We start from the raw sequence: 7,776 nt of genomic DNA, 5'->3' as shown, positions 1-7,776 counted from the left end.
CCCGTACTTACGCGGAAGCTATGTTGGACATAGATTCCCAAAAGTGGGTGGAGGCCATGAGAGCAGAGATGGACTCAATGGAGGCCAATGGAGTCTGGACTTTAGTAGATCCACCCTCCGGGGTAAAAGCAATCGGTTGCAAATGGATTTACAAGAGGAAGAAGGGCCCCGATGGCAGGATTGCGACCTTCAAGGCTCATCTAGTGGCGAAAGGGTACACTCAGAAAGAAGGCATCGATTATGAGGAAACCTTTTCGCCTGTGGCCATGCTTAAATCCATTAGGATCCTGCTAGCTGTAGCAGCATACCATGATTATGAGATTTGGCAGATGGATGTCAAAACTGCATTCCTGAATGGAGATCTTACTGAAGATATCTATATGCAGCAGCCGCAAGGCTTCATTGCTGCAGGTCAGGAAAACATGGTATGTAAACTTAACAGATCCATTTATGGGCTTAAGCAAGCTTCTAGAAGTTGGAACATCCGTTTTAACACTGTTGTCAAATCGTTTGACTTCGAGCAGAATCCGGATGAACCCTGTGTCTACAGGAAGTACAGTGGGGATAAGGTTACCTTCTTGGTTCTGTATGTAGATGACATTCTACTCATTGGGAATGATATAGGAATGTTAACTACGGTGAAAGTATGGCTTTCGCAGCAATTCTCCATGAAAGATCTTGGAGAAGCCTCCTATATACTGGGTCTTCGACTCTATAGAGATAGATCGAAGCGGATAATTGGATTATCCCAATCTGCTTATATTGACAAAATAGTCAAAAGATACAGCATGGAAAACTCCAAGAAAGGAAATGTTCCTTTCAGGCACGGAGTCACTCTCTCCAAGAAGATGTCTCCCAAGACTTCTGAGGAGATTGATGGCATTAAAGACGTTCCCTATGCCTCTGCCGTAGGGAGCATCATGTTTGCCATGCTGTGCACTCATCCTGACATTGCTCAGGCAGTGAGTGTAGTAAGCAGATTTCAGGCCAACCCAGGGCAGGAGCATTGGACTGCTGTGAAAAACATACTTAAGTACCTTCGAAGGACAAAAGAGTTTTGTCTGGTGTTCGACGGTAGCTCACTACAGATCCAAGGGTATACAGATGCCGATTTCTAGTCAGACCCAGATGATAGAAAGTCTACATCTGGATATGTTCACACGATAGGATCGTGTGTTGTTTCCTGAATGTCAGCAAACAGGGGTCCTAAGTAGCAAATTAATAGTCCACAACCCAAAGCCGAAAGCATTGCCGTAAGTGAGGCTGCCTTATGAATGAAGGTGTTCATTCCTGAATTTGGAATTCAGCACATCACCCATTCCACTGTTGTATGACAACGCTGGACCTACGGGAGGATAGTGTAAAGAGGTAGCATCAGCGGAGAATGTGGAAGACCCATTGACTAAGCCACTGTCACAGAAAGTGTTTGAGAAACACGTGGAAAGCATGGGACTCCGGCTAGTACCTGATTGGACCTAAGTGCAAGTGGGAGCTGTTAGACAGTTTTGTATGCCCTTAGCTTCAATCAGAATGATGTACTTTATGAGTTTATTGTAAATGAATAAAGATACATATTTGATTCATGTTCCCTTGGTATGTTTCTGTGTAATACCCTTAAACTGGACACTTAATGATACTCGTGTTAGTTTAGAATGTTCACAGCCAGTGGGTCGGTCTGGGGAGACCTATCCTGACAAGGCTGACACTGTAGTGCCACCAAGTCGGTTGGGGTGGCTTGTCTCAGCTGCCAGGGTGTGACCCTAGGCACATATAGTGTAGGATTAATTGAATCTTTGAACTGGACCAGATTTCCAGTATTGCCCTGGACCTTGGAGATTGATGGGCAAAACTGGAAAGTTACACCCGACCCCTAGACTCGATTATGATACTACACTAGGTGTCGGATTGGGCTGTCTTTGATGTACCAATCAGTGAGATCCTTAGCGGGGGTCAAAACTGAAAGAATGGTAGGATCCATCTAATGGACGCCATAAAGGTTGCGGAATGGGTGGGGCGAATTTCAAAAATTTCCTACCTTCTCCCAACTGGGAATCATATTCCCTGAATTTAGAATACAATATTCAAGGATCTACTTGAACCCTAATCAAACCAGATCTGTACCAAAAGATAAATGGGGGGATTATACCTGATCCGGAGAAGCAGTATCTCCCAAAGTTGGTGTTCACGCCCAAAGAATGCTCCAAGATCTGTCCCTGCTGAAGATGACACAGCTGTGGATGGAACAGAACCAGCAGGGTGCGTCCTACACACTGGATCCTTCACAAGAATCCCCTGGATGTACTAAACACTGAATTCTTTCAGTCTTTCTTGCAAGACTGATGTCAAGAACTGGTTTCTTGACTTTCTTTTCTACAAAGATCAAATCTTGCAACAATGCAGATGGCGGCGGCAGGAGGAGATTTCCAGAAACGAAAAGGCTGAACTGTTTTCTTTTCTGGAGAGAATGAGATCTAATCTCAATTCGCAGGAACCTTTCTTGCTTACCAGAACCTCTTGGATCGAAATCTGATTTCCCTGTCTCTTGGTTCATTCGAAAATCTCCTCTCTTTTCTTCTTGATTAAGAAATCTCCTAATTAGGAGTTATCCCAATCCAAATCAGTATTTGGATAGGGGATAATCTTAATCCCTTTCCCAGATAGAGTTAGTTTACTCCTGATCTTATCAGGAGGTTACCAGATTCAAATCTGATTTGAATTTGGTCTCTAAGAGTGGATAAGGCTAAGAGCCCAATCCTTTTTGCTAACTTCAATCTCAAATTCGCCCCATTGATGGGTGATCATATCAGCCCACTTCGAAATGGGCTTTTGGCCCATTAAGTATTCAGTGTTTAATTAGTTTCCAATCTGCTGCCCAGTTGGGCTTCTTTGTATGGCGTGGGACCCAAGCATTGATCTACACACCAGCCACATGGGTTCGGCCCAGCCTTTAATACAAGGCCCAGCCGAATTCACTGAAAATCTCAATGAACCCCTTGAGTCCATCGTATGAACCCTATGGGCCCAACACTTACATTAAGTGGTCCCTGGGCCAAGCCATCTTATAAAAACCCAGGGACTGTGGGCAGGTGCAAGATTAGCCCATCAGGTATTATCCTAAATGGTCTTACACTTAACCTCTCAGCCCTTAATGATCAAGCACTGCCCGACAAGAGAGGACCTCTCCCTCGGCTGCAAGGAACAGTGCCGCACTCTCCTCTCACATGGATCCCGGGAATTAAAACCATTTGCAAACATTTTGAAACCGTACATATATATGTAAATATATTAATTTTGCAAAAACAAAATTCCAACGATTGAAATCAACTGCCGGCAGTTTGGTTTCCATCAGAGAGAGTGCATTCCCGATCATTACCCTTTGTCCGAGAAAGTGGCTGATTCTGTCACTATGACCACCCACTCAGATGAATTCTCAAACTGCCCCAACATACCCAGGTTTTGATCCCCACTAAGGATCTCACTGATTGGCATATCAAAGGCAGCTTGATCCAGCACCTAGTGAAGTGTCAACACACCAGGACACAGAAGTAACTAACATATTAGTTTCTATGACACAAGTTTCGATATTACCTTTCTTAGATTCCAGGTAGGTAGGACAGTTCCTCTTCCAGTGGCCGGTCTGCTTGCAGAAGTGACAGACATCAGATGCCTTGTTCTTCTTCTGCTTCTTGGGTTTGGTAGTCTTCTTCTAGGGCTTCTTTGCCTTTCTCTTTCTCTTGCCCGATTTGTTAGCTTCAGCAAGCATAACCACAGGCTCATCCTTCTTGAGTAAATCCTCGGCCCTCTGCAACATATTGCTGAGTTCCTGGACGCTGACATTCAGTTTATTCATATTGTAGTTCATAGTGAACGCATTGAAGGAAGAGGGCAAAGAATTTAGGATGGCATCCACTTGCGTGCCAAGATCTAGCCCGGATCCAAGAGCTTCAAGTTCGTTGATGTATCCCATCATCCGAAGACAATGGTCATGAACTTTCTGCCCTTTGGTCATCTGCGCGGTCATGAACAATTTCAGGACCTTTTGTCGAGTAGAACGGTTCTGCTCCTCATACATTGTCCTTAGACTGTCCAATATGTCCTTGGCAAGTTCGATCTGATCGAACTGCCTCTGTATTGAGTTGTCTAATGAGGCAATGACAAAGCAGCGGGCTAGGGAGTTCTTATCCTCCCAATCTTGGTAGTCCCTCCTACGGGCCTCAGAAGCCCTATCACCCGGACGTTCCGGGGCAGGATTTTTCACTACCTTGTCTAACTTTTCAGAAGTTAGGACCAGCATAAGATTTCTGTACCAGTCGGCATAGTTTGGGCCCTTAAGCTTGTTATCGTCTAGAAGCTTTGCAAAATGACCGTTTGCCATTTTCTGATAAAACAGCAAAATCATTAGTCCACAACCTTAGTTTGATTCATGTTTACCTACATAGATATGGCTTTTAATCTATGTTCCATTCCCATTTGTTCATCTCTGAGATTTCCCTCCTATCTCAGTGACGGAGATGACGAAATGTCTCTGGAAATGTGGGAAATCACATGGGGAGCGTGAAGCCAACTGTTTCAGCTGCATAACCCCACCACCTTTCTGTGACGGATCATATCCACTCATCAAATGAGTTTCCCTTTGGCCTCTGTCAGACAAGGTTCAGAGCCGTTTTCAGGTAAACCCTTCTGTCAGTGAGTGCACACCCATCATATTCAGGTTACGCCAAGGTACCGTGAGAGAGTTCCCATTTTCTGGTGAAGCCCCTCCCACATCGGTCTATGACGCCCCTATCATCTTATGAAACACTCTAACAGATCCAACAGCAAATGGATAGCCCAATTTTATGGTGCGTTTCCTCATTACTGATGGACCCATCATTGTGCTAATGACGGAAGGCCTTTAGAGAGTCCATCATATGGATCTCCCTATCACTTGCATTCATATTTGCTGGAGGGAACAAAATCACGGCCTAGTTCTAATTTAGGTCAAACCAAAGTGGCTCCCACTGACTTTCATAAAGTCAGATTTCTGGTGGGCCTTAATCGGCTAGGGGTTCCGTACGCATCCCTTTTCAGGGTTGTGGGGCCCACCAGGCAAAGAGGGGGGTCATCCAATGACCTTCAGGGACACCATGGCAATGATGTGCATTCAGCCATGGTGTGCGCAAGAGCCACTAACGAGTCATCACGGGCCAAGTACTTATGGCCCATGGTCGCACCACATCAAACATCCAAACATCACATGTAAAGGAGGAATTGATCCAATCAATTAATTGCTGTAAAGCCCATTCAACGGCCCATTTAAAAACCAAGTCATTAACGATTAATGTCCACTAGGTGTATGGGCTGAATCGCAGATAGCAGTTCGGCCCATACAGCTTATCTCACAATAATGGGCTTTTGCAGTTTTAACCCTTTAAAACTGGGCTTTACAGGTGGGCCGAATTAATCCCTGTAATTGAACATCAGATTTGGAACAAAAGTGTGAGACAATTGGACTGAGAACAGCCCCTTTCGAAACCCAGATTTGGTCCAAACAGTTTTGGTCCAATCTAGTCCGAAATGGTCCAAAACTGATTTTCAATTCAAGAATTAATTATTGAATGATCTGAAATTAATAGTTTTGATTTCTAGCAAACACAAAACAATTATGGACTGTTCACACCACCTGCAAAACAGAGGTTAATCACAAGAGTTGCAGTTTCATAAACTGCAAATCGCAGAAAACGATTTCTCCATCTGCAAATCTCCAGCGCCGCCATCTTCTTCCATCTTCTTTAATCAAGAAAAATAACAGAAATCCTATTTCTATTAATTACATTCTTGATCAAATCCTATACATTCAGTCTAAAAATAAAAAAATTATTTACAGACCGAATTGAATGAAATAAATAAATAGAAAAGAAAAAAGGGTGCGCAGACCATCTGCGCTAAAACTGCACTGCGATCTCCAGGTTTGAACAGTCCATTAAATCAAAATAAATAAAGAACAATTCCAAATAAATTTTGGATTTAATAGAAATTAATTTCAGATCAATCGCCCTTAACAAGAAACAGTTTCTTGAAAAAAAAAAAAGAAGACAATCTGCGCAATCTTGAAAGAACACCTTCTATCCATCTGCGCAGGGTCAGATCTGATTTTCTTTTGGTTCAAGATTCGAACCTGTGGCTCTGATACCACTGAAAGAATGGTAGGATCCATCTAATGGACGCCATAAAGGTTGCGGAATGGGTGGGGCGAATTTCAAAAATTTCCTACCTTCTCCCAACTGGGAATCATATTCCCTGAATTTAGAATACAATATTCAAGGATCTACTTGAACCCTAATCAAACCAGATCTGTACCAAAAGATAAATGGGAGGATTATACCTGATCCGGAGAAGCAGTATCTCCCAAAGTTGGTGTTCACGCCCAAAGAATGCTCCAAGATCTGTCCCTACTGAAGATGACACAGCTGTGGATGGAACAGAACCAGCAGGGTGCGTCCTACACACTGGATCCTTCACAAGAATCCCCTGGATGTACTAAACACTGAATTCTTTCAGTCTTTCTTGCAAGACTGATGTCAAGAACTGGTTTCTTGACTTTCTTTTCTGCAAAGATCAAATCTTGCAACAATGCAGATGGCGGCGGCAGGAGGAGATTTCCAGAAACGAAAAGGCTGAACTGTTTTCTTTTCTGGAGAGAATGAGATCTAATCTCAATTCGCAGGAACCTTTCTTGCTTACCAGAACCTCTTGGATCGAAATCTGATTTCCCTGTCTCTTGGTTCATTCGAAAATCTCCTCTCTTTTCTTCTTGATTAAGAAATCTCCTAATTAGGAGTTATCCCAATCCAAATCAGTATTTGGATAGGGGATAATCTTAATCCCTTTCCCAGATAGAGTTAGCTTACTCCTGATCTTATCAGGAGGTTACCAGATTCAAATCTGATTTGAATTTGGTCTCTAAGAGTGGATAAGGCTAAGAGCCCAATCCTTTTTGCTAACTTCAATCTCAAATTCGCCCCATTGATGGGTGATCATATCAGCCCACTTCGAAATGGGCTTTTGGCCCATTAAGTATTCAGTGTTTAATTAGTTTCCAATCTGCTGCCCAGTTGGGCTTCTTTGTATGGCGTGGGACCCAAGCATTGATCTACACACCAGCCACATGGGTTCGGCCCAGCCTTTAATACAAGGCCCAGCCGAATTCACTGAAAATCTCAATGAACCCCTTGAGTCCATCGTATGAACCCTATGGGCCCAACACTTACATTAATTGGTCCCTGGGCCAAGCCATCTTATAAAAACCCAGGGACTGTGGGCAGGTGCAAGATTAGCCCATCAGGTATTATCCTAAATGGTCTTACACTTAACCTCTCAGCCCTTAAGGATCAAGCACTGCCCGACAAGAGAGGACCTCTCCCTCGGTTGCAAGGAACAGTGCCGCACTCTCCTCTCACATGGATCCCGGGAATTAAAACCATTTGCAAACATTTTGAAACCGTACATATATATGTAAATATATTAATTTTGCAAAAACAAAATTCCAACGATTGAAATCAACTGCCGGCAGTTTGGTTTCCATCAGAGAGAGTGCATTCCCGATCATTACCCTTTGTCCGACAAAGTGGCTGATTCTGTCACTATGACCACCCACTCAGATGAATTCTCAAACTGCCCCAACATACCCAGGTTTTGATCCCCACTAAGGATCTCACTGATTGGCATATCAAAGGCAGCCTGATCCAGCACCTAGTGAAGTGTCATAATCGAGTCTAGGGGTCAGGTGTAACTTTC

This window comes from Nelumbo nucifera, chromosome 5, assembly GCF_055504915.1.
Source record: "Nelumbo nucifera cultivar China Antique chromosome 5, China Antique-T2T, whole genome shotgun sequence".
In the NCBI taxonomy this organism is placed as follows: Eukaryota; Viridiplantae; Streptophyta; class Magnoliopsida; order Proteales; family Nelumbonaceae; genus Nelumbo; species Nelumbo nucifera.
The sequence above is the reverse complement of the archived record's forward strand: the minus strand, read 5'-3'. Positions refer to the sequence as shown.